This window comes from Lepidochelys kempii, chromosome 3 (genome assembly GCF_965140265.1).
Source record: "Lepidochelys kempii isolate rLepKem1 chromosome 3, rLepKem1.hap2, whole genome shotgun sequence".
Classification (NCBI taxonomy): Eukaryota; Metazoa; Chordata; order Testudines; family Cheloniidae; genus Lepidochelys; species Lepidochelys kempii.
The window spans coordinates 155,790,020-155,817,241 of NC_133258.1; the positions used below are offsets into that span (position 1 = coordinate 155,790,020).

The following is a 27,222-nucleotide window of genomic DNA, read 5'->3' on the forward strand; positions in this document are numbered from 1 at the left end:
GTACCAGTGTCTCCATTTTTTATACTGAGGCTGCATTGCCAACTCTTGTGATTTGAGGGGGAGTCTTGCGGTGTTGGGTGATTTTCCTAAAGCCCCACCGTCTGGAGTCAGGGGATGACGTGAGACTCGCAACTTGCATGTAAAATAAATACGGGTGGAGCCGGTGATGGTTGTGGAGAAAAGCAGGAAACGGTGACCACCCTCCCTCCTCCCCGCCCCAAGGCCCCCAAAGGCAAATATAAACAGCCCCCGGAGTGTTGTTTCTGACAAGTCTCTTGATGGCTTTTAAGCCAGGCCCAGGTCTGTTGCGGGGGCCGGGAGGGGAGGGCCAGGCTCGGCATGTGTCAGCACTTGGGTGTGAGCAACACGCGGTGGGCGACCGCCTGGCCCCCGAGCTGGGCGCTGTCCCTTTAAGCAGGGAAAGTGGAAGACCCCATCTGGCACAAGTGACCCGGAAGTGACCTTTGGGAAGAGGTCGGAGGTCAGGGGTGATCTCGTGGAAGATGGCGGCGGCCTGGCCTGTCTCCCCCGCACCGCGGCGGCCCGGCCGCTGTCACCAGGCCCCCGGCTCCATGAGGGGTTGAGCCTCCGGCTGCGAGGGTGTGAAGGGGGCGGGGAGCCCCGGGGGCTGCGGCCTCCTCCCGCTGCCGCGCCGCAGGTAAGGGAGCGCCCCGCCCGGAATTGGGGCCGGTGCTGCGGGGCGTTCCTCGCTGCCCCTGCTCCCAGAGCGGCGCCGTCTGGCACGTCTGCTCCGCCCCCGGTCCCGCTGCGCCGCGGACACTGACACACCTAGCGGGAGACCCCCGCCGCCGGCCCCCGGGTGCTCGTCTCCCCGGGCCCGGCTGGCCTCCGCTGCAGGCTTTATTCGGCCGCGCGCCTGGCATGCTCTTGGCGGGCGCCCGAGTGACTCGCGGGTGTTGTTGCCCTGGGGAAACAGCCCTCTGGAGTTGGGCTCCGTGGCGGGAGGCTTGATCTAGACAGTCTTACTGTGTATTCACTGCTGGTTTTGTCGTCAGTTTTTACGCAGCCTGGGTTTTTATAATAAACTCTTAAAACTTTTTGGACTCCATGCTAAATCTCTGTGGTAGGTTGAGTTTTTGCGGTTTTTGTAAATTTAGTAGAATAAGGGGCTGGTACTTCTGTGTTTTGTACAGCAGTAAGCAGTTTGTCTGTGATAAGCAGACAAACTTTAGTATCAGAGAATGTATTTCCAGGTAGGTGTCTAATTGCTGAGTTTATTTGTTTCCTTAGTATTTTAGTCATATGTGCTATCATCCAGATTTCCCCTGGTACTTGATTCTTTTTATCCTCTTAGTTTTCATCTATTAATTTATAATTACTGTCTACTTAATTCTCTTATCTGCAGACATATTTTTCTTTAGGCACATTCTCTTTAGGAAGGCTGCAACCTACAGAGACACCAAATGAAGGAATGTTGAAGGAGAGAGCTTGACATTAAATGGGGATACAGTCTATACTTATGAAATAAAAAAAAAACCCTTTCATTTTAATATTCTTATTTCTGACTGTAGTTTATAGGAATAAATTGAAGTTTTAGGTTTACAATCTTTTTTTATAACGTCTCTTCTTCCAAATGAATTAAAAGCACTGATTATGATTTACAGTATATATAGAGATGAGTTACAGTTTCCCACGTTTGTGTTGCCTTACACATACCGACACGGAAGAGAAAAATTTCTTGAATATTACGACATTTATTCATTTAGTTCTGCTCACTTGTGAAATCTCCACTGACTGGGTTTTTGTGTGTGAGGAGTGCTAATCTGGTCCCAAAACAAATAAGGCATTTAAAACAGCTACTTCTGTTAAACACATAAAAACTGTTGAAAATGTTGTTAAGGTTGCAAAGTCAATCACTCAGAAGTTAGGAAATGCCAGTATTAATGTGCAACTTTAATTCAGCCCCCCTTGTGCATATGTCTTACGATACAGTTTTAATTACATGATCACATACTATTTTTTCCACAGGACCCCTCCCTTATACAGTGCACAGGATGGAAGGTCCTTATTCAGTGAGCAGCAACTGAATATTTTGTTTTAACTTCACTGTGTGGCCTGAAGCCTTATTCACTGTGCTTCATCCAAATCCTGCTCTGAAGACACAATTAATTTCCCTGTCGGCTTTTCTGTGGTGTTTGTCACTGTAGTATCTGAGTGATTCACAAACATTAATGAATTCATTGTCACAACTCCTCTGTGAGGATGGGGTAGTATTATCCCTGTTTTATAGGTGGGGAGCTGAGGCACAGAGATTAAGGTGAAAAGTTTCCACTCCTTTTGAGTACCGGATGGGTGGGAGGTTGGGGGGACAGGGGTAAGGAACTGAGCATCACTTCCACTGTCCATCTCTATCCTGGTCAAGGAAAGTCCAGCATTAGCCCTGGGCTGGAGATGACTTAGTCCGTTACTGTGTAGGGATGGTGCATGCACAGTCTGCTCAGTGTTAGGAGCTAAGAGAAGCTTGAGATGCTCGGCAAGAATATCTTTAGAGATTTTACCTGATAAAATCAAAGTCCTACTGATGACAATGGACCTTGTGTTTGTGTGTATGCAGTGGAGGGGTAGGACTCATAACATCCCAGTTGCCGCTTTAAATGTGGAACCATAGTATTGGGTCCATAAAATGTTTTAGTTTTGTCTTCTAAATGATTTGGCAGGTCTTGAAAAAAGTCTGCACACCAAAGATGGTGTGGGGAAATTTGAGAATAAGCCATCAATGTAAGCCTTCATTGAAAAACAAGTTTCTAGCCCTAAGAATCATGAATAAAATATTCCAAAGGTGACCAGATGCACTTTTGTTTCTGGATAAGTAGCCACTGCTCACAGTTCTCTCATGGTACCTATGAGTAAAAACTCGTTCACTGTGCACTTGCTTAGTGTTTTTTTTGGGGTAGGGAAAATCTTTTTTTCTACATTATAAAAAAGCAAAAAAGGCCACAACCTCTCTCCTATCAGGGCAAATTGAACTCTTTGTAGCTGCAGGAAAACCTACAGTAGAACCTCAGAGTTACGAACACCAGAATTACGATCTGACCGGTCAACCACATGCCTCGTTTGGAACTGGAAGTATTCAATCAGGCAGCAGCAGAGACCCAAAAATACCCAACCAACCAGAGTACTGTTAAATATAAACTACTAAAAAAACCCAAAAAATGAAAGTTTAAAAAAAAAAAAAGACAAGGTTTGGAAAGTGTTTCTGTGCTTGCTTCATTTAAATTAAGGTGGCTAAAAGCAGCATTTTTCTTCTGCATAGTAAAATTTCAAAGCTTGTTAAGTCAGTGTTCAGTTGTAAACTTTAGAAAGATCAACCATAATGTTTTGTTCAGAGTTACGAACATTTCAGAGTTATGAACAATCTCCTTTCCCGAGGTGTCTGTAACTCTGAGGTTCTACTGTATATGCACTTATTTCCTATTCTCTCCTGAATGCAGTGTGAAGCAAGCCAGCAAGACTGAAGACACAATAGACTTGTGGGGCATTAAGGAATGCTTGGGTAGCTTGTTGCATATTACTTGTAAAATGAGAAGAAATCTTCTCAGGACCTTCCCGAAGTCAGCTTCCCCTGACTTCTCCAAAGAGGAGAAGCTCTCCTGGAGCACAGGTCTCTCTGTATCCCAGCTCTGTGTGTGTGTGTGTGTTGTGGTGTGTGGAGAGGTGATGAAGAAGAAAAAACACTTCAGATTAAAATTCTTGGGTTTCTGTGTATTTAAAACAAAATTTACAAAACCTTTAGACATTGTCCACCACTGCTTGTGGACCTAACACTTTGCACTACTGCAGGGGTGGGCAAACTTTTTGGCCTGAGGGCCACATCGGAGTTCCGAAACTGTATGGAGGCTCGGGTAGGGAAGGCTGTGCCTTTCTCCCCCCTGCCACCCTCCCTGGCCACTCCCTGCCCCTTCACCATACCGCTCAGAGCAGCAGGACTGGTGGCTGCGCCGCCCAGCTGGAGTCAGCTGCACTACCCGGTAGGAGCTCGAAGCCCCACTGCCCAGAGCGCTGGCAGCACGGCGAGCTGAGGCTGCGGGGGACGGGGGACAGCTTGGGAGGAGTCGGGGGCTAGCCTCCCTGGCCGGGAGCTCAAAGGCTGGGCAGGATGGTCCTGGATGTGGCCCGCAGGCCATAGTTTGCCCACCTCTGCTCCACTGCTTGAGAACATGAAGTGAAACTAACCATAAATGAATGGGCTAGTTTTACTATTCAAACCAAGTGAAATGTAAGAAAATGGCATCAGTAGTAAATAGGGCCAAGATATTTTTTTAAACCTGGATGCCCATTACAGTTAATCTCCTAAATAGAGCGGTGTGAAATTTTTTGCAGTTTATTTGTTGAAAAATGCAGTTTTGGATCAGCCAAAACTATTTGCAGATTTGACATGAATTCGCTGTATAGTTTGGGCCAGATTTTTTTTTTTTTCAGGCTAGAGTCACAGGGGGATGTCGGCATCATGTACAGATGAAGTCAGTAAGAGCAGCTGCTCGCTACCTCTGAAAATTGGACCCATACGGCCTTATATCTCTGCAAAACTTAATTTACACCTTACAGTACCTTCTGTGAGTTAAGAATTATTTCCATTCTGTTTTCTTATGAAACTGGTGGTGATAAACTGCAAATTTGTCAGTAATAGGTATGGCTTTGGTTAGTTTCATAAGAAATTTAAATAACTTTTGGAATCTGATTTTGTAAAAAGTGTTAGTATTTAGATCCCCAAAATGAGTCATTAGTTTGGGAAGTTGAATTTATAAACAATGTTTTGTTAGTTATGGGCAACAAATCAATAAGTATGTGCTGCCTCTGCTTTATTTGTTGAAACTAAAGTATTTTATAGTTGATCTGTTAATCAAAAGGCTACAAGATTGAGTTACAAGTTCAAGAGTATCTGAAAACAGCGGGTACATATAAATCTCGTGGTCTGGCTTTCTGCTTGGTAATAAAGCACTTCCTCAAAGATTAATTTTAGAGATTCTGGTTTATTTTCACACAGACAGACACACACACACACACACCCCTTTAGTTACCATATACTGCTGACACTTGATTTCATTCTTTCCCTTTTTAAGAAACATAGGACTCTATTGTAAACCTTTAAGAAACTGCAGTGTGGTTTTGAGAATGTATAAAGCTGTTTGCCCCATTTCATACAGTAGAGTGTTTGGAAAACTTACATGCAAAGAAGCCCTTCTCCTGAAGTATACATTCTTAAACGTAGCTAAATAATTCTAATCTGAGTTTGCTCTTGATATCAACCATCTTGCAAAAAGGTGAGATCTTATTTAACATCAACAATAGCAGAGAAGTGTCAACCTAAACCAATTCTATCCTACATTAAACATGATCTAACATATCAAATTAATCATTGCAACATTTACAGTTGTAAGTGATGCAGCATCATTAAATTATGGTGGAACGTGATTTAGGGCTGGTCTACACTACACAATTAGGTTGACATAAGGCAGCTTACTTTGACCTAATTATGTCAGTGTCTACAGTACTGCCTTGTCCTGCCAATATATGTTCCCTACTACAAGGTCATAACTCCACCTCCACGAGAGGCGTAGGGCTTATGTTGGTGTAGTTAGGGCGACGCAGTGTCTGTGTAGACCCTGCATTACTTACTTGGGCTGTTGGCTGTCCTGTCAATTTCATGGCAGGAGCCAGGGTGAGAAGCCCTTTCACAGCTCAGAGTCGTGAAATTGACAAGGCTGCTCAGCTCCCACCAGGTAGCAGACGGAGGGAGGCAGCTGGACCCCACTCACCAAAGGCAAGAAACTCTGGGCGGCTTCTCCCACCTCCAGGCGGGAAATGTTCAGGGGGAGGCATCCCACTGGGAGTCTGTGGGGCAGACAAGCTCCTGACAGGGAGCTGCCAGCTGAGCTGAGAGACTTGGCTCTTAGCTCCTGACACTGCCCCTCTTAGGTTGGTGGAAGTGCTTCTGGTCAGGATGTTCACCACCTACCCAAGGAGGGTAGTGTGGACATGCATCACTCTAGTAATTACTGTGGTGGCTGCAAGTCAGCCTAATGTAGGTCGACTTATGTTTCTAGTGTAGACTTACTGATAGTTTCTTGACTTTTGTCTTGCATATTTCCAGTGTCACTCTTGTTGCTTTTGAATAATACTACAAATACTCAGCCCTAGGCTCAACAGTATTAATTATAACTAAGGCTACATTTTAGTCATGGATATTTTTAGTAAAAGTCACGGACAGGTCAAGGGCAGTAAACAAAAATTCACGGCCCGTGACCTGTCCATGACTTTTACTATATACCCCTAACTAAAGCTTGGGCTGGGAGCCATGGGTGCTTTGGGGGGTGTGTGTCTGGGGGTTCCAGGGATGCTGGGTGTGTGTGTGTCCGGGACCCCCGCTGGTGCTGGGGGGGGAGGTGGGTGATGGCCCAGGACCCCCTGGGCCATCACCTGGGGAGAGGTGGGGCTGGCACGCTTCCTACCCAGCTCTGACCACCATGTCCCTGCAACTCCTAGGAGGAGGTGTGGCCAGGGGAGCTCTGTGTGCTGCTCCCGCCCCAAGTGCCGGTTCCGCAGCGCCCAGTGGCCGGGAACCGCAGCCTAGGAGCTGCAGGGGCATGCTGGTGGGAGTTGGGGACCCCTCCCCCTCAGGTAAGCACCGCCCTGCAGCCCAATCCCCTGCCCCAGCCCTGAGCCCCCTCCCATGCACCCAAACTGCTGCTTCTGCTGGCCCAGGAGCTGCCCGGCTTGTGCAGCCCTTGAGCCAGCTGCATCGGCTACTGCAGAGGTCATGGAGGTCACGGAAAGTCACAGAATCCGTGACCTCCCCTTATATTTTGATTGCCAGCTAGTTCCCATTATAAAATATTCTTTGAATTTTTTTGAGAAACTCTAACACTTCTAGTATTTGCAGTGGCACTTTGAAAGTTGTCATGAAGAAGCTTCTCTAGCCAGAGGGCTGCCTTTTCTTTTTCCCATGAAATTCTGTGTAGGTTTAGCTGAGTTGTAAACTGCTAATCTTTATTTCCTTTCTGTCAGTTATGTTCCTCAGGAAAATTTTGGCAACTGCCAAAATAATGATTGAACATGAACGTTCTGAAGAACTAGGACCATTCTGCTTCCAAAGCAGTAGCAGCAGCATCCATTTGGCAGTTGATGAGTTTTTGGTATTTGTTTCTAAAGTTGTAAATATACCCAAACGATTGATATTATCTGTACTTAAAAGGGCATACATTAGATTTAGTTGTCTCATTGGTGATTCATGCTTTTTCTAGCATTTATACTGGATGAATCTTTAGTGAGTTTTGTGTGGTTTGAGTTTGTTTTTTATAATGAAAAACCTAAGTAAATCTTCACGTATCTTTTTTTCCCACTTAGAATTCTCCTAAAATAACATTTAACTTGTTGCTGACTCAATACAAGCATAGTGGTAACTGAAGTTGAAATTTGCTGTGACTAGTCCTTCTGGCGCATTAAAAAAATCCTCCTGTGATGACATAGTTTCTGCAGAAGGACATTTATTATCGAATTGTTCAGCAATAAAACCTTTAGAATTTATTGATAATCAATTTATATTCTTGCACCAGTAAAAAAGATGACAAACTTTTACACTTAATTGTAGAGTCCACAATTCAGAAATAGACAAAAAAGAAACTAAAGTGAATTTGCTGCTTGTGAAGGTGGGGGCCTAATACTGTTGACTTAAAGCCGGTCCAATGTGGACAGGCTCTTCACAATCTTCCCTGTCGTTCAGCTCTGTCAATATCCTTTCAACACCCTTGCCAACCATTAGAAAACACTGCAGTTGTTATTTCAGCTTATGTTGTGAATTTACCAGACAATCAGTATTAGCTCTCAGATAGGCGACCTTCAAAGAACATATAGACGTTGCCATAAGTGATATTGGTGATTCAGTAGGTGGCACTCTTCCCTCCTAGTTCTTCCATTATGAAAACGGGGCAGTATACTGCTGGAAATGCTGTTTCCCCCCCCCCCCCCCCTTTGACATTTAGTCACTCCAAGCAAATATGATCTGTTTTAAAGCATCCATGGCACCTTTCATAAGAATTGGGGTGTTGTTTATACAAGAAAACTAGAAATGATTTTTGAACCTTTCTAAAAAATCCCATGAATCTGCACAGCCCTCCTTGCTGTCCACCATCTGTGAGAGAAACATGGAACCTGCACAGCTCTGCACTATTGTCAAGCTCAGGGTACATGATCCTCTGGTACTGGTAGAGCTGCAAGAAGAACCGCATCAGCGGGGAACATGACTTTTTTGTGGAGGATGGATTGCTGTGGGAAATAGCGAAAATCAGTTCAAGGTAGTTGGTAGTGTTCACAGAGCAACTGGAGTGGTGGAGACCCTCTTCTGGGCCCGAAAACTGAGCACTGACTGGTGGCCTCCAGGCCTTTTACTCACAGTGTGATGCAGCATTGGCTTGTAAGATCTCATTGAACATGTCATCCTGAGTTCTCTTCTTTTTCTTCCTCATATGGCTTAGGTGTTCTGCAGGTGAGGAGGAACCACAATGGCAGCAGCTACGGGTAATACACACAGCCGTACCATTGTTAGTATAGTCATTATGGAAAGCGAAAGTTAAGGTTCAGAACTCCCTTCCTTGCTCCCTAAAGTTTTAAATAAGACCTGCTTCTTGACACTTCTGCTTTGGATTGCTTTTGTGCTGAACCACTCACCACTAGTCAGAGTGAGTATTGCCTGCCAGGGTGAGGGAAATGAGAGTATTGCATGGTTTCATGAAACGATGCATATAGGATAATGGCACTGTATATGTTATACCAATAAAATAAAAACCAGCAGGATCTTATTAAAGGGAAAAAGGCAAAATACCACATTTACTGTGAATACAGAAAGAATCATAGTAAGCAGTTAGTTATAGTTATAACATTCCATTCAATCTCATATTTATTCACACATTCATTCATACAAACATACACACACACACACGTTCTGCAAGGTTGTTATCATAGTTACCAGCCTTAGAGTTGCTCATGCCAAGCCACTGGCCAGGTGGCCTGGACATGAGGAGGGAGCAGGGCCTTGTCAGATGCTCATCTGATGCTCCTGGAAGTTGGTTTGCAGAATCAGACCCCCAAAATTCTCACTTTTTAGAGTCTATTTTTATAGGAATTTCTTCCTATGCCAGTCTATGGGAATTGCTTCATCATGCTGTTGCTGAATCAATCAGCAGATAGCACATTCCTGACGGCTCCAAGATGTTATCTTGTTCTTTGGTTCTCCCATTCTTGAGGCTGTTGGGTGGATTCCAGTCTGCCCTCTGGGGGGTCCTCTGGTTATTTCCACTTGATGCCTTCTTCAGCCGATGGACACTGGATTCTTAGGCTGGCACCTCCCTGATGATTCAGTTATTATCCACACCAAGCATCCATCCACATGCATCCTCTATCTCTATTTTAATCACAATTGTTAATACAACAAAAGGGCATGAAAGTCTCTGGGTGCTGTTTCTGTTGTTAGAGTATTGCTTTGAGTCTCTCTCTCTCTGTGAATTGCTTTGAGAATAGACTCTGTCTTAGAATGTACTAACACAATTAGCAGCTTGCAAGTTTCACACATAGAGAGAGAGAAACAGTACCAAAAACCAAGAGACCTCTTAATTAGTAATACCCTGGAATTTGAACTATGGGGAATCAAACTCATTTGTGATTTTAATACAGAACTTCTTTAATATGATCCAACATATTCTGGTGTGACGTTGCACTCATTAGCATATTTTTATAAAATCGTATAGAGTGTGAATATAATGTAATTGGAATATGCTTCATGCAAAAAGTCTCTTGTAAGGTATCATTACAAAGCTTACAATCTACTGAGTGTGGTCATCCTATTTGTATAAATGTATCTGAAACTAGAAATACGAAATATACCTCTGAGGTCCTATTGTAGTTATGCAAAGTGTGGGCCATTAATGGTGGTTTGGAATCTTAATGGCTCCCATTAACCAGGACAATTGACTGTGGATGGCCTGTTTTACTTGTAAGTCTTCCTGTATATGTGTGTGCTGGCAAGTGGGTAATGAAGTCTAACAGTGACATGTGATCATGTCACCGGAACTGGAATCCATCTTTAACCAGGTGCTTTTCCATTGAGAAGGAAGGGTGGGAACCCAGAGGGACAAAGGATTCCCACTTTATGCAAAAGATATATAAGTGGGTGGAACAGAATAAAGGGGCAGCCATCATGAGAAATCCCCTAACTACCACCTGAGCTGGAACAAGGGCTGTACCAGGGAAAGGGTTGTGCCCAGACTAGGAAAACATCCAGTCTGTGAAAGAAACTTATTGAAACATCTCTGAGGGTGAGATTTTATCTGTATTTGGTTTTATTATTGTACTAGGCTTAGACTTGCGTGTTTTGTTTTATTTTGCTTGGTAATTCACTTTGTTCTGTCTGTCACTACTTGGAACCACTTAAATCCTACTTCCTGTATTTAATAAAATCACTTTTTACTTATTAATTAACCCAGAGTATGTATTAATATCTTGGGTGGGGGGGTGAGCAAACAGCTGTGTACATCTCTCTATCAGTGTTACAGAGGGCGAACAATTTATGAGTTTACCCTGTATAAGCTTTATACAGGGTAAAATGGATTTATTTGGGGTTTGGACCCCATTGGGAGTTGGGCATCTGAGTGTTAAAGACAGGAACGCTTCTTAAGTTGCTTTCAGTTAAGTATGCAGCTTTGGGGCATGTGGTTCAGACCCTGGGTGTGTGTTGGAGCAGACTGGCATGTCTGGCTCAACGAGACAGGGTGCTGGAGTCCCAAGCTGGCAGGGAAAGCAGGGTCAGAAGTTGTCTTGGCACATCGGTTGACAGTCCCAAGGGGGTTTCAGTGATCCAACCCATTGCAGCTGGTACCATTGTTTATAAGCCGAGGTGGTTTTAGCTAACATATGAATCCCGAGGGTAACAAAGCCATAGAAAGTACAGGTTCTGCTGGCATCCCAAAGCAGTCTGGGCCCAAATACTGCTCTTCTGTGTACCACAATGGTGCCTGCCAAAGTTATCGCCAGCTGGTATGGGAAAGTGTCCAACCATGGAGGAAGAGATAAGGCTGCCATTCCTAAAACCTTTGGGAGAGGATTGCAGAGTGCCTCCATGAAAGTTTCATTGAGATCTCTCAGGAAGATTCAAGGGACATCGCTGTGTACATAAGCTGCTCCACATGGCCCTCCCTGCCTAACTGTACAGGGGATTGAAAAGCTGATAATGCTACCTCCCTTTGTTATACCTCTACTTTTTCTAATAAAAAGTGGGTAGCTGAGTGTATCTCCCCTTAGAATGATGCATTTACACACTTACCTGAAGGGTCCTCCAAGGTACCATGCTTGACTGACTGGACTGCAGTGGAGTCATAAACAGGTCCTGACTTGCAGCATAACTGGAACCCCTAGTCCCATGTCCCTTCTCCTTGTCCTTGCTGTTCATAGCAGGAGTTTTTGCCCTTGGAGATATCCGCGGTGGTCTCTAGTATGGTGGTGGGCTCTCCTCCAAGTATGGCATGCAGTTCTTGGTACAAGTGGTAGGTCTGTGGCTTGGCACTGGGTTGACTTTTGGCCTTTCTGGTCTTATGGTATGCCTGCTTCAGTTCCTTCACTTTCATGCAGCGCTGTTGCCGATCCCCATCACTCCCCTTCTCCTACATCTCCCTTGTGGTTTGCCTGCAGATGTCCTCATTTCTGTCTGGTTTGTAGTTGTGCCTTTCTCCCTGAGGACCAGGAGATCCAGTATCTCCTGCCTGTGCCAGTCCAGAGTGCGTCTGGACCGTGTAGCTGGCGTGGTCAGCTGGACAGCTGCACGCAACAGTGGAGAGCTGCTAGGTGTGCTCACCATGCTGGACAATCAGTTTGTGTGACAGCAGCTGGAGGACTGTTGGGGTCGACATAGGTAATGCAGTGTCTGCACTTGCACTGCGTTCATCTTAGTATAGTGACTCTGTTCGTGGAAGTGGTGTTACTGTGTCACTGTAATGAGGCACTTACATTGGTGGGAGATGAATTTAAGTGTAGACACATGCACAGCTAGTTTGATGCAAGGTGGTTGTAACCTGCCTAACTTTGTAGTAGAGACATTAAACTGTTTTAACCCATGTGTCTATTCATGTTTAGCATCTGGGTTAAACTGGTTTGTATCTATCCATATTTACCATCTGGGTTAAACTGGTTTTTACATTAAGGCATTGTGCTCATTTTAACTAGACTATTTTAAAATTAATTTAATTAAACCGGTGCACTTTCCTAATATAGACAAGCCATAGCCAGAATAAAATTAAGGTAATTACATTGTACTTAATTCACTCCTGCATTTAGGGATTCTTACTACTTGCACAGAAAACTGCTGTACAGTGTTAAACAGTTACTGCACCTACACCATCTTCCTTTCCTACTGTATCCTCTAGGCTGCTTGATTTCTTTGTGTATCCATTTCAGTTTGTAGAATGTTTTGAGATCATTTTTGATAAGGTTATATTTTGTTTCAAAAGAGAGAACCCAATTTAGTGGGTTCTCTTTACATTTTTATTCTTTTGAAGTTTTTCAGGTCACTCTAAAGTAATTACACAAACATATATTTGAAAGTTTTTGATATAGAAAAATTAGGCTCTAATTTCCATCTGTAAGTGAAAACTTTATTCTAACAAGTTAAGGGATATAGTGAGACATTAAGACTTTTGTTATGTTAATTAGGAAACAATAATTTTTGTTAACTTGAACAGCCTAGCAGGCATTAGGAATGGGTGGAGTCAGTAGTGGTTGAAGCAAAGGATGTGGCTAGTAGGTGGAATCAACTGCTGAAGAAATGGATAGCTGGAGTTATGGACTAGTTTGGTAGACCCTACGAATTTTTGATAAGATGCTCCAATGAAAAGCTGGCTAGTCAGTTTACTTTTCTGTGTTGGATTCAGTAGGTGGTGGTTTCTCTTCTATACCTTATTAATATGAAGGCTTATCATGCTGCAAACAGGTGATTAGTGATTGAATCAGCATGCTTAAAGATGAAGGAATTTGTAGGAAACAAGAAACTGAATGGATTAAAGTAATGAAAACAGATTGTACATTTTTCTGTAAAATAATTTACTACCAAGAGTTGTTAGCGGCAAAATAGAAAGCATTGGTGCTCATCTTAAAATACAGACATTTCTTTGGATTATTTTATAATGTTGCTTACATAATTTTTCTTGGCTGTGTTTAGATTATGTCCCGGTTCTGGCCTTCCAGCAGCTCTTTAACATCAGCTTCATTCTGGAGCAGTCTGTTGCCATTGTTGACGCTTCAGGTTCGCCAAGATCAATTTGTGACTATATCAGTTTTAAGAAAAAACAACCTGAAAGGCAAAGACTTGAAAAGAGAGTTGGTGCCTTCTCAGTTGCCTTTGATAGGCTGTAATCCTGTGTTTCTTCCTTTGCTGTTTGCAGTTAAAATAGACAATCCAGACTTCTACCCCACATCTCTCACAAGAGTTTGTGTCATAGTTAATTACGGAAAATTGTAGAAGTATTGCAAAACATGAAAGGACCGGACAACTGATTTTAGAATTGTCAAGTTTTAAGAGATCCGTGTTCCTCTCTAGCCAGCTGAACATCAGCTGAGCATGTTTTTGACAACTTTGAACTAGTTTGACTGTAACTTCATAATAGCCATGACATTTCAGAAAAGCAAATATATTGGTAAAAGTGTATTGGGATTTAATCATAGATGCAAAAGAATAGTCAACCTGACTAGTAGATAGTACTACTGTATGTGATTTATAGAATTGCAAGACTTTCATTTTGGGCAATACCTCTTTAGGTTTCAAATGTGCATATGTCTGCAGAGTGCCCGTAGCATGTGTATGGTGTTCCATTGAATAAAACCTTCATTTTATTTAGTTTTTTAATGGGAATAGGCCTTTCACTTCCCTCCCATAGTACTCACCCTCCAGTTTGGGTAAAATCACAACAACCAGAATTTTGCAAGACAAGAACTGTCAAAATTTGGAGGTTGTCTGAGCTGCACATCTCTGGGTCACGATTGGAATCTACTTTGGGAATTTGTGGCGCTCTGGTTTCCTTTGACTTCCTTTTTTTGAATCTTACAGGATGGATTGATTTAAATTGGTGATCTAAATCACCAAATGGAAAGCCTCAATGTAAATCATAGGTTTTTAATCAATTTTCCTATTTTTCTACTTCATTTATTTTCTAAAGAAAAGTGCATTCTCCTTGGTTGATATAGCTATTTAGAAAAGGTTCATTTACAATGATGTAGAGCCTTTGTACCAAATCTAGTGTATTTTTTTTTCTACCTATGAGGGCACACTATATGTATATACATTTATTTAAGCAATTATATAACTTAATATTTTTAGATTCTTCTTGTACATTTTTAGAATGTTAGAAAATGGTGAATTATGGGGTGGAGTCATAAATAGTAATAATTTGAAAACTGAGCCAGTCAGAGCTCAGGTAGAGAGAACCTATAAAATAGGAGTAAGAGACCATTACAATAGTTGATCCTGATGAGATGCATGGTGGTGTCTCCTGGAGTCAGAGACCTTGTTCCAACACCTGTGATGACTTTGCCAGTCTCTTGCACCCAGTAAGCACAGCTCCTGGGTCCACCCACAGGATCAAGCTCCTAATACAGTACGTGACCTATTGTGCCGTATTGATAAAGATTGACATCAAAAGTTATGTTTTTCCCCCCCGATTCTTTCTTTGTATAGAAAAGTAGCCTTTAAAGTTTTTGATAGAGGTTCATGGATTCAGCATATTTATTTTTTATTTAAATGTTTTAAGAGATTATAATAATTTTATGCCTTCACATATTTTGTATTAAATTCATATTTCATTTTTAAACAGCATTTTTTGAAAAAGAAAAACCTATTATAATTTAAATAAAAAATCGTTTTAAAAAATCTGTTGGTTTTTTCCCAAATCAATTTTTATCCACCTTGAAGTCTTAATTTGTCTACTACACATTATGTGATGCCTGGTTAAACTTCTTTATCCTATATTGTATCCAAAGCGCACACTAGATCAGAATTAGCATGGGGCCAGAAGACTTGAAGTGACTTCTCAGTCTCTTGGAAATTGGTTTCTTTGTAGTTAGAGGGGAGGCTTTCCACTAAACTTCATGTTTTGGGTCCTTTCTCTAGTGGATCTCTTCCTATTAAGGTAGTTGTGTGGTTCTAATTTAGTTATTTCCCTTTGAGTGACAAATTAACTCTCTTTCTGGACATCTTTCCCTCTCCATCCCCCACATCAAGTTAATCAAATCAGACTGGGGTAGTTGTTAATGGCCAAAATGTAACTGTCGGCATAGGGTTGAGCTGGTCCAAAAATAACTGGTCAAATATTGGTCAGATATTTAAAAGCATTAATTTACTAGAACAGTAACAACTAACCAAAAAAAGAGCAAGGTTTCATGGTTTCTAGTAAGTTTAGCCTTAGATATTTATGGCTAATTATGTTCAAATAAATTTGTTAGTTTCTAAGGTGCCACAAGTACTCCTTTTCTTTTTGCAAATACAGACTAACACGGCTGCTACTCTGAAACCTAAAAAAACAAGTTACTTTTAATAGTTATTTAACTCAGAAAAATGCAAAAGACAATGAAATAAAGTTTTAATAATTACATTTTTAGCAGTGTTAGGTTAGCATTTAAATGTAAGCATCATTCAAGACTGAATAGTTACAAAAGGAAAATGAAATTAAAGAAATAAAACAGACACATAGTGAATATAAAAGAAAAGTCATTTTTATATGTACTTATGCTAGGTAGGCAGCAGGCCAACTCTTCAAGCATCTTGTTTTCGTTATTTTCTTTATCAGCTTCAAATGCTTCATTTATGTCTTGTCTAGGACTGTGGATTAATCGCAGTTAACTCACGCGATTAACTAAAGAGAGTTAATGACAATTAATTTCAGTTTCTATCACACGGTTAAACAATAGAATACCAATTGAAATTTATTAAATATTTTGGATGTTTTTCTACATTTTCATATATATTGTATTCTGTATTGTAATTTAAATCAGTGTATATTTGATTATAAATATTTGCACTGTAAAAATGATAAACAAAAGAAATAGTATTTTTCAATTCACCTCAGACAAGTACTGTAGTACAAGCTGTTTGTTGTGAAAGTGCAACTTACAAATATTGATTTATTTTTTGTTACATAACTGCTCTCAAAAACAAAACAATGTAAAACTTCAGAGCCTAGAAGTCCGCTCAGTCCGACTTCTTGTTCAGCTGATCGCTAAGACAAACAAGTTTGTTTACATTTACAGGAGATAATGTTGCTCTCTTCTTATTTACAATGTCACTAGAAAATGAGAACAAGGCATTCGCCTGGCACTTTTGTAGCCAGTATTGCAAGGTATTTACGTGCCACATATGCTAAACATTCCTATGCCCCTTAATGCTTTGACCACCATTCCAGAGGACATGCTTCCATGCTGATGATGCTTATTAAAAAAAAATGCGTTAATTAAATGTTGTGACTCAACTCCTTGGGGGAGAATTGTATGTCTTTGCGCTGTTTTATCCGCACTCTACCATATCTTTCATGTTATAGCAGTCTTGGATGATGACCCAGCACATGTTGTTCATTTTAAGAACACTTTCGCTGCAGATTTCACAAAATGCAAAGAAGGTACCAATGTGAGATTTCTAAAGATACCTATAGCACTCGACCCAAGGTTTAAGAATCTGAAGCGCCTTCCAAAATCTGAGAGGAACGAGGTGTGTCACATGCTTTCAGAAGTTTTAAAAGAGCAACACTCCGATGCGGAAACTACAGAACCCGAAACACCAAAAAAGTAAATCAATCTTCTTCTGGTGGCATCTGACTCAGATAATGAAAATGAACATGCGTCGATCTGCCCTACTTTGGATTGTTATATCAGCACCCATCATTAGCATGGGCGCATGTCCCCTGGAATAGTGGTTGAAGCATGAAGGGACATATGAATCTTTAGCATATCTGGCACGTAAATATCTTGTGATGCCGGCTACAACAGTGCCATGAGAACGCCTGTTCTCACCTTCAGGTGACACTGTAAACAAGAAGCGGGCAGCATTATCTCCTACAAATGTAAACAAACTTGTTTGTCTGAGTGATTGTCTGAACAAGAAGTAGGACTGAGTGGACTTGCATGCTCTAAAATTTTACATTATTTTATTTTTGAATGCAGTTTTTTTGTACTTAATTCTACATTTGTAAGTTCAACTTTCATGATAAAGAGATTGCACTACAGTACTTACATTAGGTGAATTGAAAAATACTATTTTTTTTTACAGTGCAAATACTTGTAATCAAAAATATAAAATGAGCACTGTATACTTTGTATTCTGTGTTGTAATTGAAATCAATATATTTGAAAATGTAGAAAACATCCAAAATATGTAAATGATATTCTATTAGGGCTGTCAATCGATTAAAAAAATCATGATTAATCACGCGATTAAACAACAATAGGGTATATTTATTTTAAATATTTTTGGATGTCTAGTCTTTTCGTCCTAGGCACCAACTCCATGAGTGCTCTGGGGCTCAAGCATGCATCCCTCTTCCCCCCAAAATTGGGGGTGCTCAGTACCTGCAGGGGGAGGGAGAGAGGAGAGCAAGCACCTGCTGGCAAAAACAAAAGTCAGCACCTGTGCTTGTCATCATCAAATTCCTCAGTATCTCCTTATTGCTCTTCATCTGATGAATAGTGAGTCAACTGTCACGTGCCATTTTCTTCACTAATCTTAAATTGTGATATGTGGTCTCAAGATTCCTAGCAGTGGAGGTCTTTAGACTGTTTCTGGTTTTTGAATATATGATCACCCAAACTGACCAATTTCATTCCACATGTAGTAGTACACAGAAGTGTTAAAATAATTTGTGCCACTGTAGAGTGCAACGACACAATCTTTCCCACCATGATGAAGGAGAAAACAAGCTGCTTTGATTCAACTGCTGGGATTGCACTCTGCATTGTTTTATGACTGAATGGGCTGCTTCTTGCTTTAGAACTTGTTACCTCCATCAGAATCATTTGTTTGTTATAGCCTTTAAAATTTGCAGTAGTCACTGAGGTCAAAAGTTGGCTCTGGAAGCATGGTCAAGAAGGTAGGTAGCATTGTGTGTGGGAGTGATCACTTGATTTTTCCATGATATTAATTTGTCTGTCTGTTTCTCTTCAACTTTTGTAAGTGGGTTGTTCAGTATTCTCACAAATGTTTCTTAATGTTCAGTAATTTGTTCTTGGCGTCAGGCAATGTAGAACTATAATTTTTCCATATTCAGAATGGATTGAGCTACAGATTCAAGTAGTGAAATGAATTTTGAGTTTCACATCCAAAAGACACCATCAAGAATGTCAATGGGATTTACTCAGGGGCAACACCTGGCCACCCCTTCTTCAACAGCAACTGGTTGTAGAGCCTTCTTGAATATTGGAAGATCTTTGAGACATTTAATAGAAGCTGCCTGTCAATTATGAAAAGTCTTAGTTGGTGTGGATGAAATTGAGTGCTGTACTAAATGATGCTGAAAATCGCTGCTGATGCTTGGTTGTTTTTTTTGAAAACCTTGACAATGCTGTTCACTTTTGACTTGTGAGGAGAAAGTTGTAAGATCTTAAACATCACCAGTGAAAAGCTGCATGGTGTGGGCTGCACTTCCATAAGACGGAAGGTGTGGATACTCATTTTATCAACTAAGGCCCAACAGCTTTCATATTAGCTGTGTTTTCAGTCACAACTGAAATAACCTTACGTGGACCCAATTCATTAATTATATGTTTAAACTGATCAGCAATGTATTGAGATGTGTGGTGATGCTGAGTTGTGCACTGGAATTGGCAAAACACTGGGGGTGGAGTTAGCGCCGTGACAGCGATGACACCCTTGTTGTGAATACTTCTCCATCAGACACTGACTAGAGACTCATGAGGAGCTTGTGCAACAACAGCAACTTTTTTCACACCCTCTGCTTTTGGCATTCGGAAGCCATTTCCTACTTGTGACTTTGTGAATTGCATACTTGTGGCACCTTAGAGACTCACCAATTTATCTGAGCATGAGCTTTCGTGAGCTACAGCTCACTTCATCGGATGCATCCTGTGGAAACTGCAGAAGATCTTTTTATACACACACAAAGCGTGAAAAAATACCCCCCCACACACCCCACTCTCCTGCTGGTAATAGCTTATCTAAAGTGATCACTCTCCTTACAATGTGTATGATGATCAAGTTGGGCCATTTCCAGCACAAATCCAGGTTTTCTCACCCCCCCACCCACACAATCTGACATCATAATCAAAAAGGCTGACAAAGGAGGTGCTGTTGTTCATATTCCGACCTAGTCATGATGACAACAGCACCTCCTTTGTCAGCCTTTTTGATTATGTCAGAGTTGTTTCTGAGGCTGTGGATGGCATTGTGTTCTGCACAGCTGAGGTTATGGGGCAAGTGATGCTGCTTTTTCACATTTTCAGCCCGTGCACGTCGGCGGAAGCACTCTGTGTAGAAGTTCAGTCTGCTGTTTCGACCTTCAGGAGGAGTCCACCTAGAATCCTTCTTTGTGACTTTACCCATAACTATTTCACATTTGGGGACAATGTATACCTTCAGATCAGCGGCACTGCTATGGGTACCCGCATGGACCCACAGTATGCCAACATTTTTATGGTTGACTTAGGGGACGAGAGCTGAGGAAGCGTTGTTCTAACGCCCCTACTCTACTTGCGCTATATTGATGACATCATCATCATCTGGACCCATGGAAAAGAAGCCCTTGAGGAATTCCACCACGATTTCAACAATTTCCATCCCACCATCAACCTCAGCCTGGTCCAGTCCACACAAGAGATCCACTTCCTGGACTCTACAGTGCTAATAAACGATGGTCACATAAACATCACCCTATACCGGAAACCTACTGACCGCTATTCCTACCTACATGCCTCCAGCTTTCACCCTGACCACACCACATGATCCATCATCTACAGCCAAGCTCTGCGATACAACCGCATTTGCTCCAACCCCTCAGACAGAGACAAACACCTACAAGATCTCTATCAAGCATTCTTACAACTACAATACCCACCTGCGGAAGTGAAGAAACAGATTGATAGAGCCAGAAGAGTTCCCAGAAGTCACCTACTACAGGACAGGCCTAACAAAGAAAATAACAGAACGCCACTAGCCGTCACCTTCAGCCCCCAACTAAAACCCCTCCAACGTATTATTAAGGATCTACAACCTATCCTGAAGGATGACCCAACACTCTCACAAATCTTGGGAGACAGGCCAGTCCTTGCCTACAGACAGCTCCCCAACCTGAAGCAAATACTCACCAGCAACCACATACCACACAACAGAACCACTAACCCAGGAACCTATCCTTGCAACAAAGCCCGTTGCCAACTGTGCCCACATATCTATTCAGGGGACACCATCACAGGGCCTAATAACATCAGCCACACTATCAGAGGCTCGTTCACTTGTACATCCACCAATGTGATATATGCCATCATGTGCCAGCAATGCCCCTCTGCCATGTACATTGGTCAAACTGGACAGTCTCTACGTAAAAGAATAAATGGACACAAATCAGATGTCAAGAATTATAACATTCATAAACCAGTCGGAGAACACTTCAATCTCTCTGGTCACGCGATTACAGGCATAAAAATTGCGATATTACAACAAAAAAACTTCAAATCCAGACTCCAGCGAGAAACTGTTGAATTGGAATTCATTTGCAAATTGGATACAATTAACTTAGGTTACCTTGCATAATGACTTAGCCACTCCCAGTCGCTATTCAAGCCTATTTCCCCTTGTTTTTTCCTATCCCCTCCCCCTGACGTTCTTGTTAAACCCTGGATTTGTGCTGGAAATGGCCCACGTTGATTATCATACACATTGTAAGGAGAGTGGTCACTTTAGATAAGCTATTACCCGCAGGAGAGTGGGGTGGGGGGAGGTATTTTTCACGCTTTGTGTGTATAAAAAGATCTTCTACACTTTCCACAGTATGCATCCAATGAAGTGAGCTGTAGCTCACGAAAGCTTATGCTCAAATAGATTGGTTAGTCTCTAAAGTGCCACAAGTACTCCTTTTCTTTTTGCGAATACACACTAACACGGCTGCTACTCTGAAACCTGTAAATTGCATGTTACTTGCAAAAAAAAAAATTCTAGCGTGTAAAGAATTTTGGACCATATGAAGTGGTGTATTACTGTTATAAATACCTCTAGCAAATGTACGGTTAAATTAATTTTTCTGGTCACGGGATGTTCTGTTCAAATTGTCTTTGTTTGATGAACATCTGAAGACTTTGCAAGAGTAGGAGTTTTCGATGCTGAAGGAGGCAGAGTAGCAAAATTCTTATTAGAAGATGAAGAAATGGAATTAGCTTCACTTTCATTGTTACTCATCACTGTCTTAATTGAAAGACTGCATGCTTCATACTAGTACTGCTGAAGACATCGGGGAAGGAGAATGTACAGAAGAAAACAAATTTTGATGCAGACCAGCCTTTTCTTTTTTTGTGTTTTGACTGCAGTAATCTAGCTTTTACAGTAGTTGGACACAACACAAGAATTCAGCAAGTGTTTGTCCGTTCTAGCTACATGCGTCACACATTCAAAAGAACAAAATTTGCACTTAGCTTTAGCTTTGCAGTTTTTCCATGTCTAATAAAAAATTTTCTATACAAATGATTTTGGCTTTCCCAGATTCTGCATAATTTGTAATGCTACTGTTAATTTCTCACTGTTTTTGGAATGTTCTCTAGATTATGAAGTATTTCTAGTATTGCAATCAATCAGTAGCCATTCACTTCTATTTTTAATTGCTGCTGTTCCAGCCAATCAAAATGTTTTGAAGATACCATTTTTATTCTAGAACATTCCAGCCAATCAAGATGCTCAACTTTCAGTTAGTTCACCTTTTTCCCAGCAGGTGGCATTAGCATATACTAAAATGAGTGATCAAGACTTAAGGGCTTGTCTACACAGTCCAAACTATGGGGATGTGAATTGTAGAGCGTTCTAAAGTGTTGTTCTCTAACTGCCCCACGTAGACCCTGCTGGCGTGAACTAAAAGGTACCTAGTTCATGTTGATGTAGTCCCGAACAGGACTTGAGCTGGAAACTGTTTGGACTTCTTTGTTTCTCCTTTTGGTCTCTTTTTAGCTAGGGACATTTAGCCTGGGTAACTGACATGAATCATCTGGTCAATGCTGCAGTTTTAACAAAACTTTAAGTGCCCGTGGGCTCCATTCTGTAGAGATTAACATGTCCAAGAATGTATAACCCCATCAGGCTGAATCAGTGAAAAGCTAATTTTTCAGGGAAAAAATACTTTTGTCTAACACACTCTTTCCACATCACTTGGTATATTTTGCTCTAAGATTTCATTATGGTTTCTCTTGTCTGGTGATATTCTAAAATTTTAATTGGCCTGCATCCTACACTGATTTCCTCAGTACCTGCATAAGCTGAAATGGGTAATTTGCATTTTTTTAATGGTAAGTATTAACATTGTATGTATTTGAATTCAGAAGATAATTGCATATCTTGCAAATTACTCAGTGGCTAGTTCATCTTGAAACATTTAGAAATCCATTTTGGTTTCTCATAATTACAGTGTTTTAGTAAGACATCTAAATGTGGGACAGCATTTGGTAGCAAGATGCTTGTTTTTCTAAACTAAGCATGGTTTCTGTGGCTAAATTTTCCTTTCATTTTATAAATATAGATTTTAATCAGTATAGATCAAACTTTTCCAGGCATGTTAAAATTAACATAAACCATACCCTTTCTAAAATATATATTACGAACATAATTGCACATATCTTTGTACAAAATGAAAAAGTGAAAAAGTTACGATGTTTGTAAACTAATGAGGTTATATTCAGCACTTTTGACACGCCTTTATGGTTTCTGTGAAAAATGTTTGAGAAATTGTATCAAAAATATAATTTGGTATGGTACTAGAAATCTTGTATTAGTACGCTTGAAAACATGAATTCTCTGCTGTTGAAGTTTGAAAGAAAGAAACTGCATGGGTTCACTAGTCTTAAAACCAGATTATAACCCCAAGTAAAGCAACGTGAAGCCTGTCTAGTTCTTTCCAAACATGTCTGAGCATCTTAAAGACATTTCTTAAATTTTCAATTTTTATCTTGCTCCTGCTTTAACAAGCTAGTGCATAATTAAATTATTTGTGTTCTTAAAAAAAAGTTTCTATGCAAATGTACAGTAAGCACTAAACTTTTTATAAAAATACTGTTGAATATAATGTGTTCTTCTTCTGGGAAGAGTGAGATGTATGTAGCAAGAGAGAATCAGATGGCAATGTTGAATGGATTTGGAAAGCTATCACAACTCTCTTAATTATTATCACAGTTCCAATATCACAGTTCCAAATCCAGCCTGACTCCCAGCAAGCTATAGCCAAGCAAAATAAAAATTAGAACAATCCCCATCCTGTTCCACTAGTGACCACACCCTCATTTTCCTCTTTCCCAAAACTAGGAAAAATTGAAACTCGTTATAGTACCCCCCCAAATCAACAAGATTAGGCTATTTTGGACCAAGTGAATCCAGGGACCCTCCCAGAGTGTATCCTGCCAACAGCCCTCTCTCACTTATACCTAAACAGTTTCAGCTCAAGTATTTCTCCTGATCCTAACTGTGATGGTATGGGATCAGGGAGATAGAGATCCTCTCTGAAGTAAGTTAGAGAGAGAAGATGAGTGAGGTAATATCTTTTATTGGACCAGTGTCTGTTGGTGAGAAAGAAAACTTCTGAGCCACACACAGCTCTTCTTCAGGTAACTAGCACTCTATCTGGTCTATGACCTAACTTTAGAAAAATGCCTCTAACTTCCTGTGGCATTTATCAAGGAGATCAGTTGTATGTAGAATATCAGGATTGGAAGGGACCTCAGGAGGTCATCTAGTCCAACCTCCTGCTCAAAGCAGGACCAATCCCCAATTTATGGCACAAATCCCTAAATGGCCCCCTCAGGGATTGAACTCACAACCCTGGGTTTAGCAGGCCAATGCTCAAACCACTGAGCTATCCCTCCCTTTAGTTCTACCATATGCTGCTACTAGCAGAACAATCTTTCAAATGGGATTAATATATTTTAAATAGTTAATTTTAACTGGGAATTAAATAACATTTTGCCTTTTTAGCGGTCTCATTCTGAAAAGTATAGAAGAGGACTCTGTTCAGGGTTTAAGCATAGTATTGGGCGGAATCTAATAGCTGTTGAAGTCATATGATGCTCTTAAACTTTCTACAAGTTTGAAACATGTCCTTGGAGAAAGCATGTGACCAATGCCAGACAATCAATGACAAGTGGAATTCATGTGATAGTTGGGAATAAAGGTGCATGATTGTTTCCGTTTCATGTTGCTTTACCTATTAGAATGTAAAGAATATTGTTTGAGAAATCTAATCATGATACCATTTTGACTACAGCAGTAGAAAATATTACGATGATTTATATCATACAAATTGATTGGAAAATTTCTTGGAACCCTTCTTAAATTTTTCCTTTCCTAGCAGGCGTTATTGTTGCGTTAGTGGCCTTTGACTGTTCCACTTAAATATGCCTTCAAACAATTGTTCAAAAGTTAGACTTGTACCTTTTTTCTTCATGATACAATAAAGTATAAAAGCTTGCCGGGGGGGGGGTTCTGTTTTTGCTTTAGAATTCTCAAAATTTTCAACTATAATCTTTCCTAACTTTGCTGTGAATCTGTAGGTTTTGGTGTGATGGAGCATTGAGCCACATTCCAGTGGGAGATGGGGCTGTACAAACAGGGCAGCCTGCCTTTCACAAGTGGGGGGGGGGGGGGGAGGGTGAGCTAACCTTCTTGGTTGGAAACTAACTGAGGATGATACAGGGTTGTTTTTTTTTTTCTAGGAACAAAATAAATCCTAGCATGGTAAAACTGTTGATAATGATGCAGAAAAGGCAGAATTTTTGAATAAATATTTTTGTGTTGGAAAGATGCAGGATGATGTACTTTTATCACATGAGGATGATGAAATACTTTCCAGTCCACTTGTAAATAAGGAGACTGTTAAGACAACATCTGCTAGGGATAAGCATTTTAAAGGTTTGTCTACCCTTAAAACGCTGCAGTGGTGCAACTGCATCACTATAGTGCTTCAATGTAGACACTACCTTTGCCTACAGGATGGCTTCTCCTGTCAGCATAGGTAATCCACCTCCCCAAGAAGTGGTAGCTAGGTCGATGGAAGAATCCTTCCATCAACCCAGTGCTGGTCTACACTGTGGGGTAGGTCTGTATGTGTCATGGGGGTGTGGATTTTTCACACTGCGAGAGGCAAAGCGACAGTAAAGTAAATTCCTAGTGTAGACCAGGCCTTAATCCAAAGGACAGGATAATGTGCCCTCAAAAATCTTAAAGGGGTTGTGTGGTGTAATATCTGGCCTGCTGGTGTTACTTTTTAATAAATCTTAGAATACTGAGCTAATTCCTGTCAGCTGGAAGAGTGCTGATTTTGTGCCAATATTCAAAAAGGGCAATGGGATGACACAGGTAACTGTAGGATGTTTAGCCTAATGACAGACCTAGGTAAAATAGTAAAAAACTCCATATGCTTTATTCAATTGATAAAGAACTAAAGCGTTGGAATATAACTAAAGCCAGTCAATGTGGTTTTATGGAAAATAAGTTTTGTCAAACCTGATTTTATTGAGCTTACAAGTTTGATTGATAAAGGTAACTGTGTAGCTGTAATAAACTTTTGTAAGGCATTTGAGTTGGTACCACATGACATTCTGATTAAAAAATTAGCACTATACAATATCAATAAAGCAACATGAAATGGATTAAGAACTGGCTAACTGACAGATCTCAAATACAGTTACGGACACCTCAAGAATGGAGGTTGTCCGTAACTTTGATATGTTCGTAACTCTGAAAAAAAGCACAGTTCAGGCTCCAGATCTAGCAGCTGACACTCCAGGCCAGGCTTCAGCAGCAGCTGAGGCTCCATACTCAGCCCCCTCATGAGTTTGCAAGCTTATCCTCCTCCTGGCAGAGGAATGTGTGTGTGTGTGTGTGTGTGAGAGAGAGAGAGAGAGAGAGAGAACAGCGCATCACCTGGCAGATGGGGGGTAAAAACAGCTCATCCCCCTCCCTGCGGGGGAGGCGGGGGGTTTGAAAGTGGTGCAGATCCCAGCCCTGACACTACTCTGCTGGTCTGGCTCCAGCTGCCTTGGGCTGGCAGCTCCAGCATCTTGCTGTAAGTGGCTGTCCTGTGTGTGGGAGTGGAGATGGGGACAGGGATAGGCAGCCCAGATGTGCCTACCTTTAAGATGCAATACAGGTACAGTATTTCCTTTTTTTTTTTTTTGTCTCTGCTGCTGCCTGATTGGTAACTTCCGGTTTCACTTGGTGTCCAGTTGACTGGTCGGTCCGTAACTCTGGTGTTCGTATCTTTGAGGTTCTACTGTCGTTTATAAATTATATAGATTATATAAAAGAATGCGTCTTCAAAAATATAGAAATGCGCAGTGTAAACAACCTATGACATTTATTCAAGAAAACTGAAGACCTTGGTTTAAAGCAGGGTTGGATCTATTTTCATAGCTATTAAGGAGGATGTGCATATGTTGTAGTATGTTGTAGTTCTTAATTATTTTTCACATTTTCCTAAAATATCTGTACTAGAAAACGCATGTGCCAAACAAGTCATTAATAAAATTAAATAAATTTTTGCAAGGAATGATATGGTAATGACTGATGATGGAACTCAGTTTCACAGTTAAGAGATTTTAAAAGTTTTGCAATAACATATGGTTTCAACGCTATTACATCAAGTCTAGGTAATCCACAATCTAATGGCCTAATTGAAAATGGTGTTAAAATAGTAAAAAGATAACTAACAAAAACTGAAGAAATTAATACTATTTTATATATGGCATTATTAAATTACAGGTTTATCCTGTAATTACAAGGTTTATGCCATTACAACAAGGTTTATCACCTGCATAGTTGTTGTTTAACAAAAGCTTAGAAACAGATTACCTATGTTTTTTCAAGAAGGATGTAAGGAAAAGAATAATTATAAATATCAGTCAAGTTTGTGTCAAAATAATTATGATAGAGGATTTCATGAACTACCTTATTTGACACTGCATGGTAGAGTACATATTTATAAT

General features: G+C 40.9%; 1 protein-coding gene across 5 annotated transcripts in view; it reads left to right on the plus strand.

Moving 5' to 3' along the window:
• Positions 1-472: 472 nt before the first annotated feature.
• Positions 473-27,222, plus strand: part of LCLAT1 (lysocardiolipin acyltransferase 1) — a 205,949-nt gene continuing 179,199 nt past the window's right edge. For all 5 annotated transcript variants that reach the window (XM_073338649.1, XM_073338646.1, XM_073338651.1 and 2 more), the window contains exon 1: positions 473-658. The gene's annotated coding sequence lies outside the window, so the exon portion shown is untranslated. The remainder of the gene's footprint in view (positions 659-27,222) is intronic.